The sequence below is a fragment of the Amblyomma mixtum genome, chromosome 4, assembly GCF_055824585.1.
Source record: "Amblyomma mixtum isolate Tamu chromosome 4, ASM5582458v1, whole genome shotgun sequence".
In the NCBI taxonomy this organism is placed as follows: Eukaryota; Metazoa; Arthropoda; class Arachnida; order Ixodida; family Ixodidae; genus Amblyomma; species Amblyomma mixtum.
In genome coordinates, this window is record NC_143015.1 from 151,615,439 (window position 1) to 151,628,266 (window position 12,828).

Sequence of the window (12,828 nt, forward strand, 5' to 3'; positions counted from 1 at the left end):
TGTTAACTGTGACAGGCCCGCTTTATGGGAGAAGGTGGCCTTGAAAACGAATAGGATGAATAGTCTGCTGGGCATTGTAAGTACAGCACATTCTCCGTGAGACGCTGGCATATGCTGAAGGTGCTTGCACTTCAGTACTTCTTTTGAAAGGCTCTTAACTGTTTTTGGCCGAGTTACTGCAGGATGAGCAGTTTGAACGGACCCTGTCTGCACCATTTATTTGTGTTGAATAACGTAAGTGAAAATGCAGTCGGATGTGGAAGGAACAGGCTGGCAGTTACAGCTGATAATAGAGCGGATTATGTGGCTATCCAAAATTGTGCAGTCAATCAGCTGTCGGACAAAACATCCAGCGTTTGGTGTAAACGTTTTTTCTCTCGCCATATTATTCCACGGCCTTTAGCCCTTGCTTATAGTGCCAAGAGAAACAGCTCGTAGATGGCGCGACGTGCGCCCGTAGAACAGTCTCGATGCACGCGCCCTCACCTAGGATTGTATGGCATCCGCCATGTTTGTGTCCACTTCTTTCTACGCGCTTCGCCCACGCGCTTTGGAGATGAGCGTGCTGCCTCACAGAAATGTTTTGCTCATGAAGAGCAAAAATAAGTATGAAAACGTAGCTGCTGGTGAATGAACTATTGTTTTCACGGAAGTAAAATGGATGCACTTTTTAAGCTCGCGAACAATCCCAGTAACAACTCTTGCGGTCGCACATATGATGATAAACTTGTTTTACACAGTACAAATATATTACTGTGGCATGATATTTTGCACTGTATGTGCGACAGCCAGTGTACCAGCATAATTCACGCTACTTATGTTAGGGGTCTACTTCTGCCGTAGCATGAAACGTTTTTGGCGTTTTCTTTACAACACAGAAAATCTTTCTTGTAAGTGTAGGCCTGACTGTCAAAAATGAAGACGCTCGAGAGAAAGCGAGGGATATCATTGACAGAGCATGCCTTAGCGAAGTGCGCGTGTCACATCGACAGGAGACCTACTAATTTTCAAGTGCTGCGAAGCGTAACCGGGCAACATTCTATCACACCAATGCATTTATTTAAGTTTTTGGAAGAAGACGGGAGAAAGCGAGAAAAAAGCAAAATGAAGTACACAAACTGTGGCGACATATGTACAGGGGTTTCAAAATCTACACTTCACTGCAAGCTGACCCCAGCACATGTTTTATTTGCTTCAATGGCTGTCAACTTCTTTACCTAAGTTGACCTTGGTGTACGCGCAGCCTGGTTGCATGGTTAGAATGCCTTCAGCAGCTGCCTCCCATCCGCGCGGTTGTTCTCATAGCAGCTGTCCTTGAGATAGGGCTACGTGTTAAAAAAATAAACTGGGGCCACTCAAGTGTGGAAGGAAAAAGGAATGAAATCAGGCCCTTTCTCGTTGCATTTCGTGTACATCAGCTGTCGCTAACCCAGTGATTCTGAGGCGCCGCGCACATTGACTCTACTTTGTGAGCTCCGAGAATCGAAATTCCTTAAAAAATGTTTTGCAAGGAGAAAATAATCCACAGAAATACAAAACACCAGTGGCCGCCCTTATAACGCCCTTGCTGACACGACGTACCCTGAAATGTGGAGTAAGAGTACAGTGAAAATTCAGTGCACTAACACTAGAAATGCAATATTGAATGAAGACAAGCGATATAATCCTCAAGTGCAAAGTTGTCTACCATATCCACTATACCTAGGCTCACATCCACAGAGGTTAAAGAGAAATTAATCAGTCTCACAGCTTCCACATAAAAAATAAGTTTCTCACAAAATGTCCCCCCCCAAAAAAGAATGCGCAGTGGCCACATACAGGCTTCCTTTCATGCCCATTTTAAGGATTAAAAACGGCACTTTTAGCGCTAGGCAAACAAATTACGAACAGCAGCTAGCGGTTGAACGCCCGGGCGCTGCAGCCAACACGTGCTTGTATTTCATGTGTCACTGATCAGTTCAGATCAAGGTCTCTTACACCGGCCTCTGCACTAAAGAAAAAAAAAGCTATATACGTTTACACCTGCCTGTTATAAAAATTGATTCTCCAATAAGCATCTCAAACACGACTCCGGCTGATGTGCTTGTATGGAAGGTATACGCGGACGGCTCCAGAATCATTTCGACCACCTGGGTATCTAATTTAACGTGCACTGACGTCACACAGCACACGGGCGCCTCTTGCGTTTCGCCTCCATCGAAACGTGGCCGCCGCGCGGCTGGGTTAGAACGCGGGAACCCCGGTCCGGAGCCCTCCACCACGGTAACTATTTCTCTCTTTATTCACTCCCACCTCCCTCTCTTCCCTCACGGAGCACGGTTCGGGTGTCCACTGATATGTGAGACAATTACGGCGCCACTTCGTTTCCTCAAAAACCAAATTCAATTTATACGCAGCGGTGACCGCAAGTGCATGAATGCCTACACACACTAACGCAACTTGTTGCGCAAGCACTAGCTGTGTATTAGTTTGCAGTGGTAGCTAGGCAGGCGTAACTATGGGGAAATCGCGTTAAACGCTATTAAAGACTGCAGTACTTACGCTGAATTTATACCAAATGTTCGGCAGCTGCAGTTTGTCTTTAGTCAGGATGAGCTTGTTTTAAATTATTTGGGAAAGCGATCTTCTCCAACCATTCCTGGAGTGGTTCGTGCACAGTGGTACGCGACACGCCGGAATCTTGCCAGTCCTGCGGCCGAAGAAAACAGAGGCCGAGCGGTACGCTGCACCCTCGTCCCTCGCATGTGCAGCCAGTGCGGACGGAAGCGCGGAGTGGGCACAAATATGTCCGCCGTCCCCAAGGAGGCGGCAGTGACCCCTTCAAAGAATGGCGTCACCCTCCATGGAGTGGCGGGGGAGCGGGCGCACTGAGGCGCCCAACCGCAGAACCACTCCAGTTTTTCGCTTGAATAAGCCGTGTTACGCCGTTATCATCATCATTATCGTCATCATCAGCCTCATTACGCCCACTGCAGGGCAAAGGCCTCTCCTCCAATAAATCTCCAAATAAAATACTCCTTTTATATGGTGTAAATAAAGCCTCCTTTTGGGTGTGCGTTAGAGGACAAGCCATGTTCTCCCATTTGGGTATTTTTTTTTCTTAACAGTGCAGTCTGACTACGCCCACTGCAGGAAAAATGCCTCTCCCAATCTCTCTTCAATTAAACCTGTCCTTTGCAATCTACGGCCACCGTATACCCGCAAACTTATTGATCTCATCCGCCCACTTAACTTTCTGCCTCCCCCTGCTACGCCTGCCTTCTCTTGGAATCCACTCCGTTGCCCTTAAGGACCAGCGGTATGCCCTGTTCAAGCCCATTTCTCCCTCTTGACTTCGACTAGGATGTCATTAATCCGCGTTTGTTCCCTCATCCACTCTGCCCGCTTCCGGTCTCTTAATATTACACCTATCATTTTTTCTTTCCATAGCTCGCTGCGCTAAGCTGAACCCTTTTTGTTAGTCTCCACATTTCTGCCCCATAGGTGATTACCGGTAAAATACAGCTGTTGTATACTTTTCACCTCAGGGATATTGGTAAACTGCCATTCATGATCTGAGAGAACCTGCCATTTGCGCTCCACCCCATTCTTATTCTTCTAGCTACTTCCCTCTCATGATCCGGATCAACGGCCACTACCTGCCCTAAGCCGGTTTAATAAGTCTGAAAGAGGCGTAGATAGTGTGCGGAAAGCTTACTTGTGGAATTCGCATATCCTGCATTGAATTTTTGCTATTTTCTTCCACATTATGGCTTAAAGTGTACCTTTTATTTGACTGTGAAAATTATTAGCCCCGGTAATACTGAGAAATGTCTTATGGATGTTGTGAAATCGCTTCTCTGAAGAGGTACTGAGGCTCCCACCAATCAAGTTGAACTATATGCAGCTTCTCTCTGCCGCTGGATCGTTTTCATTTTATCATTGTCATTTTAACCATAACAATTTGTTTAGTGTTTTCATTATGTTTCAATATTTTTTCTAGGACACGCGTTGCGATGGTGTGTGTGCGTGTGTGTGTACGTGTGTGTGCGTGTCAATTTCAGGCTGAGGCGGCTACGTTTCCGATACAGGCAAAGTACAATAAACACGAGTGATCTAGAACTATAAGAGAAAAAAAACGCAACCCGAAATCGAAACTTGGTTTGTGGCTAATGGTGATGCTCTGGTTCACGCAGCGATGACATCACAGAGTACTCGAAATAAGCTCGTACATGCTCTGTATGGCTTAAATAGCGACTGCAAAATTCATAAAACGCGTAGTACGACCTAACACAAGCCTTATAATTTGTTGTTCACGCTGGTGCATGTAATAGCGTACGGTTACTGTTTGTGACGTCGCAAACGCAGTGTTGCCCGCAAAATGACCTTAACTGAGGCCATGAAAACAGCAAAATTTAAAATCGATTTGCTCAGGAATTAATGATCACACATATTTTAAACCTGGCGGAAAGCATAAAGACGAGGAGAAAAACATACAGTAAAAGTTTCATTGGAATACGTGCATCTCGAAAAACCCCCGGAGTTGCCCTTTATTCCTTATCAATAAGGCTTCAATTCGACGAACTATTTGCCAACACTAAAACTTTTTATACCATAGCGTTCTTCTGAGAGGCAGCCAAGTGCTTTCACCGTGTAATAGAATTCTTCTAGTAAGTATACTACTCTTGCTTTTAAAACACTTTTGCCCAACTATGTGCTTGACGAAAGTCTGATTGGACAGATGGAAACGTGGACGAAAACAGGTTGAAGCGAAGGAACAATTAAGCAGACAAAAAAAAAATAAAGTCTTAGGTGATCCTCAGTGGATCGTCTGAATGCGTTAGCAGCCAAACATCCGTTTTATCGCAGGCTCACACATTATAGTTCGTTGTATCCGAGATGGCGAATTTAGGTTCGTTATATCCAAGGTTAACACATTAAGTTCGTTACATCCGAGGTCCAGACAGGAAGGTTTGTTATATCCGAGGTGGCATACAAAGGTTCGCTATATTCGAGGTTAACTCATGAAATGTTTATTTCCGATGCGGATATTAAGGTTCTTTATATCCGGGGTGGTAAAATAAGTTCGTAACCCTGTGGGCAGGTTGCAACTGTGGTGGTTGGACCATAGAGTTTCTTACTATTACCTAGAGGGAAAGCTGGCGGCGCTGCACTTCAGCCACCATGGACGCGCAAAGCCATAGAGTTTCTTACTATTACCTAGAGGGAAAGCTGGCAGCCCGTCTATGGGAGTTTGCATGGCGACCCCTCGAGACCATTTCAGCTACCATGGGCGCTCAAAGCATCATGGGGCGGTGAGCTACTTGTTGCGGAACTGCAACTTTTGGCCAAAAAATAATAAAAAATAAAGCTGTTTGATAACTACAAACGTCCTAACATTCAATATCTTGTGTAATGATTGCAACAAACAAGCAGAAAAGCATTTAAGTGCAAAGTTTGCCCAAAATAAGAGACGACTCGCTCTCCTATTGGCCAAGTAATGAACACTACAAAAACTAATATTTCGTAATTAACAGGCGCACTTTTAAAAGTAAATATGTTTTCAAAAAAATGTTGTTGCTTAGATACTTTAAGAGGTTTTTTAATGTCATTTCGGAAAAGTGATACCTTTTATTGGCGTCGTGTGTCGTCGCGTTTTCACTACTATGGCTTTTCCACACTGCATTCGCGCGAAAGTCGTCTGCGCACACACGAACAGCGTTTTCGGATTGAAACGTCTTAGTAGTGCCACTCTGTGCTCCCCAAAAACTACGACTGTCTCGCAACAAGTAGCTCACCGCCCCATGATGCTTTGAGCGTCCATGGTGGCTGAAGTGCAGCGCCGCCAGCTTTCCCTTTAGGTAATAGTAAGAAACTCTATGCTCAAAGCATCATGGGACGGTGAGCTACTTGTTGCGGGACAGTCGTATTTTTTCGGGAACATGGAGTGGCACTACTAAGACGTTTCAATCCGAAAACGCTGTTCGTGTGTGCGCAGACGACTTTCGCGCGAATGCAGTGTGGAAAAGCCATAGTAGTGAAAACGCGACGGCACACGACGCCAATAAAATGTATCACTTTTCCGAAATGACATTAAAAAACCTCTTAAAGTATCTAAGCAACAACATTTTTTTGAAGCTATATTTACTTTTAAAATGCGCCTGTTAATTACGAAATATTAGTTTTTGTAGTGTTCATTACTTGGCCAATAGGAAAGCTAGCCACCTCCTATTTTGGGCAAACTTTGCGTTTACATGCTTTGCTGGTCGTTTGTTGCACTTCACAGACAGGAATTGAATGTTAGGACATTCGTAGTTATCGAACAGCTTTATTTTTCTATTATTTTTTGGTCAAAGTTGTAGTTCTGCAGTCGGTGGCTCACCGCCTCATGATGCTTTGAGCGCCCATGGTGGCTGAAGTGGTCTCGAGGGGCCTCCATGCAAACTCCCACAGACGGGTTGCCAACTTTCCCTCTCGGTAATAGTAAGAAACTCTATGGAATGGACCACCTGTCACTGGATACTGACAGACGGCGGTCGCCATTTCCGCTTGCACACACCCATCTAATGCTAAACTATTAATAAATCAGCTCGAGCTTACTTACTGTGCCGCTTGCTTACTTGTTCTCTTTCAAGAAAGTCGGCCAACATCAATTCCCTTCGACTCAATTTGTAACCAAGACGTAATATCGCAAACATTATCGGCGCCGACTAGCTTTCTGCTGAAAATTTCTCAAGTTTCCCGCCCCCCTGTTGCCACAGACTGAAATAAAATATAGGAAAAAGCTGTCCAGCCATATGGAGCGCGACGACCTTTAATCAAGGCAGGCAGCAGTGCTAACGTAAGAGAAACACTACCGTCTTGAAAAGGTCCCTCCTCGCCCGAAGCCTCTTCTTAGAGAATTCTTCATTTGCACTCCGTTTCTTGTTGCAACTAGACAAGCGTCAACACTCCGCCCACCTTTCTCTCAGCGCGATTCAAAGCTGGCATCGATTTGTGCCGGGCTACGACTGCGTATCACTCCGCCAACTTTCACGTCAATATTTTGAGCTCAAAGGTAATGAAGGAAGGATATGCAGTTTAGCAGCGACAATGGAAGTCTGAGATAGACTAAGAGAAGCGTCACAAGTATTCGGCTTTTCGCTGAGTTCCCGAGAGCGGACTACATGCGAGTGCGCAGGCGCACTGCGCTGCGGTCAATGGCGCTCCGCAGATTTGACCCTTTCGCCAAGATGGCCGCTCCCACGGTTTGCTTCGCATTGCAGACGACTCGGTTTGCTTAAACAAGGTGTGTTTTTTTCTGAAATCGTTTGACACCATTTTGTTCGTTTGTCTGATGGCATGGACGTTATTTTGCGTGTGGGGGAACGTCGTATGAGTGGAAAAGCGTACACCGCACCGTGTCTTTCTGAGAGTTCGATTTCTTGGCGGGTCTCAGCGGAGAAAATGAATGAGGCTGTAGTGACGTGTTGCATGTGACAGCGGTTAAGGCGACGGCTTGCGTTCTTGAACGCTACTCTGTGGTGAATTTTCGGTGACAGTGATTCTTGGTGAAACTAAGAGGTTGGCCTCAATGTGTCCAAAGTATTGAAGGAAGGCTTCAAGAGTGTGGGTGGACTACACTGAATGTAGTGAGAACTAACCACTTGTGATTTCCTTCTGGCAGCTTAAACGCGCTCTCCAGTACTGTCACAGTTAAGCCCTTCCGGCCTCCGCGTTAAAGACTGGTGAATAGCTTGCGTCCTTTTTCGAGCCATCTGTTTCAAGAAATGACACCGAATCAACTTATTTTTCTTTTCTTGTTTTAGTGTTGTTTGCGAGAACTTTTCTCATTGAACCGATAGCTGTAATAATGACACATTCTGAAGCATACGGCGTATGCGTCGTATATCATCATCAATAATTCCTGCTTTCACGTGCTGCCTGGAGCTAATTTTTTCGCAGTAGACTGAGCTGTTGGCGACATGTTGATGTGGGCGGGGAGGGTTTCGGGAATGCAGTCTTCGAGATTTTGTTTTTCGATCTCTCATCGTTTTCACAACCCGCCCGTGTCTCAAGTGCTGGTTTTTTATAGCTTTCGTTTTGCTTGCAAAGCTGACCGCCTTTCCAATACAATTAAGCAAGCAGATTTACAAAATCCATTTGTGTTTTAGTGGGCTTTTCCGCACTAAGGCGTATATGTGGTGGTGTACTCCGTTCAGGGTTAGTAGGGGAATAAAGAATGTTATACAGAAGAGAGAAAAAAACGGTGTTTCTTCTCTTGTTATTTCGACAGCCTGCTGATTTCTTAAATACTGCTTTGCTATTCATTTTTTATTTTTCTTAAAAAGCTCTCCGCCTTTCCAATATAATTAAACATTCGCAAAAACACATTGTTCTTTAGTGGACTTTTTTACACTAACGCGATGTATTTGGTGGTGCGCGCTTTTCGGGGGCGGGGGGGGGGTGATTAAGGCGAGTTCCAGGAGAGAAATGTCGGGTGTTCCTTCCAATGGTTGTCGTTTTGACAACACGCCACATACCGTTTATTATATGCTTGTTTGGTATGGCTGAATTTTGCATTCAAAACTGACCGCCTCATCAATACGCTTCAACGCGTGGGCAGAATAGACCGATTTCACAAAGCCTACTGCGCATGCGCGCGTTTACCGGAAGTAGCCAGCCGCCATCTTGGCTGTAGTCCTTCGTGGCGTCGTCTGCACGACAGCCTACATTACTTTGCGCCTTGACTGGCATTATACCCGGCCGCAGTAGCTCTCCGCCGTTTCGTTTATTGTGTTGAGCTCTATAAAGGAAACAGAGGCTCCACGGCGGAGTTTCGAGGGGTGCAATGCTAATCGCGGTAGGAGCAGCGCAGAGAGGGTGGTCAGTTGCCGCATGAAGTGGAGTGGCCGCGGTGGCGAGGCTGCGTTTGTTCCTCGAACCTTGCTTTGGAAAATGCTGCCGGTGGCGATAAAAACGCGCTTGACCGCCGCTTTCGTTAATTTTGTCAGCAGAACATTTGAACGCATAGCGATGCACGCGATTTAATTAACGTCTTCAGACAGTATTTACATTTCTTGCCACCTCATTTTGCTGTTTCAGTATTCGCTGTATTCATCTAGGCATTCGCTATAGACGTGTCACACAGCGTTTGTTGCCTTTATTTTTTCATCATAGCCCTTGATCAAAACCGGCCATGCGATTGTTTTTTTCTTATTCACGTAAACACATACATGTATTCACGACGTGCTCGGCGGGTCACCAGCAGGAAAGGTGAGCGATTCGAGCGAGCAATGCCGTTTTTCTAAATGGAGATGTGACAAATGCTTGTGTTCAGTACAAAATGAGAAAAGAAGCCAATCGGGGAGCTTTTGAGTACGCCTAATTAGGGTTTAGGGGATTTTAATTGCGTGACGAATAGTTTTATTTTGATTATTGATACACTAATTACTTTTTTATTTCGGTTAACATAATCTTCTGCCAGGGCGTCTCCCGTACGACTCACTTTCGCTATTTTCGTAGTACGAGTCTGAACAGGTTGACTGATTGGTAAACACTAGATGGCTTTCTTTATCCAAAACAACGGGCAAAATGTGGATGATATCCCGGCATAAATGGCATGTGGCTGTTACTGGAATACCATGTATACTCAACGACCAGTGAGCAACAAAACGATGGAAATTATTCCACATTTCGACAGTTTTATAGCCTCGCTTTCTCATTCCGTGAAATAAAGAAAGCATTATCGCTAGTATGGGAGCTCGAGACATCAGGAGTGAATACGTGCATCAAGCTAACATTGTGGATTCCTGAATGTAACAATAAATCTTAGCACACTTGTTCCCTTACAACCTTGCACCTGGCAGAAATCGCTGCAAAGAAGGCTTGACGACGCAGCACGAAGGCAAATCCGATTGCCTTCTTTTTAACAATTTAAGGGACTGCCTCAAAGCTGAGAGCCGCGTAAAAGGCATTTAATACAGTTCAGAACTTGAAAATTTGCCATTTGTCATTGTGCACTGATCAACAGGGACAGTACGGCTAAATGTACTGAACAGCACTTCTTCAGCTGCATCTCGTGAACAGCTTCTACGCAATGTCTTGGCTACTTTTTCTCTTCTAGAAAACGGAAAATCCGGGACGCTCTGCTTCGCACAGTTGTCGGAGCTCACGACACTCCTCAGATGAACGCACTTGTCCCGCAAATACAGCATTCACGCAGAGAAACACCGTGTGGCGACGCAAACAGGGCTGCTTCTCGCGCTGCGCCACGCACCGCGCTGACGCGGCCGCCGGCCGGAGTACCACAACTCCCAGAGTGCATCGCGGCGGCGGTGGCGTAGCGCAACTGCTTGTGAAATCGGTCTATTCGTTTATTAAGTTTGCAGGCGGCAGGCTTTTCCACACTAAACTTGTATATGTGGTGGTGCACGCTCTACAGGGGGAGACAACTACGAAGTGACGCTGGAACTGCTAACCGCCGATTGACCAAGGGCGACATGAACAGGGACTTGTGCTCAAAATAGCGACAGCAACAACAACAACAACAAAACGGAGAGGTTGTGCGTAATACGATGCGTTTATTTGCTTCAAACACGTCTAAAAAGCGGTCTATTTCTATCTATCTGCAAGCTGAGTTTTGAAAGGCTCCTTTTCTATTTCAGTTTTCTGTGCCAATACGATACGCCAAAAAATAAAGGAACCTTTCCTCCGGCAGCGCTTGGCAACAGGCGGTAACGCTGGCACAGTTATTTTTAGTTAAATCGCTTTCATCGGTAACTGTTGTTCACTTGCGCCATAGCAACCGGCGAATGTCGCCGATGTTCTGCTCAACATAGTCAGCAAAGCTGCAACTAGCGAGTTCTTTGGAGTGAAACGAAGTGAAGCAAAAATTTCTTTCTTGAAAACAGTTGGGAATTCACAACGCTAGTTTTCCGTTCCGTTACTTGAGCAATTGTTTGAGACAATTAATACTGACCTGTTTTGAAACGATTATACCTTGATAAACTGTTCGCTATCGTTGCCTGCCGGTCGACGAGCGGCAATTAATGTGCGAATGCTTTAATAGAAGATGACTTCTTGTTCGGTCGTGACGGGATGTGTTGCAGTATACAAAGAGCCACATCTCACGAGACTGGTGCTGTAGCTCCAACCCGTTTATAATTTTCGAACCTTGACAATCGCACCGAATTACCCACTCGCTTCTAACGGCAGCCTGCACAGACATTCCAGGAACCACTCTATAGAATACGAGGGATGTCTAGCTCATTGCTTGGAGCATGTAACGGGCGGAGTTTAAACTGCAGCTTAAAAAAATAGAAATGGTACTGACTATATAAATTCTTTTTTTGGGGCGAACTTCAAGAAGCCTATGCAAAACAACAAAAGTTCTTTGTGGTTTTTCTTGCTCATTAAGTAGTTAGAAACCTTGGCAATGACTGCGAGGAATACAAAAGAGAACAAAAAAAAAGACAGCTTTCTATTTGATTGGTTTTTCAAATTTTCCCTCTAATTGATTTTTCTATGCAGGGGTTTTTATTTGCAGACCACCCTTGCCTGCAAAGCGGGGGCTTTGGTAGCGAAGCATGCATGTGGATATTCTCAACTTACATTTCCGTTTAACATGGTTTTATTAGGTTCTCAGATTCTTAGTGATTTCACATTCCTATGGTACTTGAAAGGACCATTATGGTCTTTTTTTTGGTGAAACAGAATCTCCGATGTTACAGCGCTGCAAATAGGTGCTGATTTCTTTTCGATCTCCGCGAACTGTAGCGCCTAATTCTTTCTTTGCACAATTATTTTTCAATGACACTTTACAAATGTGTCACGTGTTAAGCTTTTGACGATATATTTCGGTCGCCACGTGTAGTGGCCTTTTGCTGTGTTGTCCTGAGTATCGATCAATCCATCAATCGATAAATAAATAAATAAATAAATAAATAAATAAATAAATAAATAAATAAATAAATAAATAAATAAATAAATAAATAAATAAATAAATAAATTAATCAATCGATCGATTAATCGGCCAATCGATCAATCGAGTACTCAATCAATCAAGTTCACTGACTCATCCAGTCAATCTGTCGCTCATTGTCTCATCCAGTGAGTTAAAGACTGAATCAGCCAGGACTGAACGAGACTTCGAATATTTATTTATTTATTTATTTATACATACTGCAGCGCAATTTGTATGCGCTATGGCAGGAGTGGGAAAAACACAAAATGCAAGGAAACAAAATGCAGTAAAATGAACAAAGTGAGAAATACAAAAAGTTAAAATCACAAATGAAATATCAAACAAGAAAGGAACTGTTAACAACAGAGTAAGAATACACAGCTATTATGCGTCTTCAATGGCAGTTACAAAGTTTTGAAATGGACGAGAACGAATGGACCCAGGTAAAGAATTCCAGGCTTCTATTGAACGGGGAAAAAAACTGAATTTGAAAAAATTAGCATGTGCAAAATACGGTATCAAATTAAGCTCGTGATGACTTCTTGTAGATGATAATGGTGCAAAGTTAATGTAGTGGTTAGCTGAGAGCCTTACTGAGGAATTGACAACACAATGTAAGAATTTTAATGATTCAGTGTGGCGACGGGCAGACAGCGTGGTTAAATTCAATGAGAGAAGTGTAGAAGAGGGTGAGAAATCGCGATCATAACGATGACATATAAAACGCACAGCTTTCTTTTGGACTGCTTCTAAGATGTTAATTTCGAATTGCTTGTACGGGTTCCACACTACAGCTGCGTAATCAAGAACAGGGCGGATTAGAGATTTATACAACAGTAGCTTTGTGTCTTTTGGTGAATTGGGTAGCGTGCGTCGTAGATAACCTAGTTTTTTTAGTGCTTTAT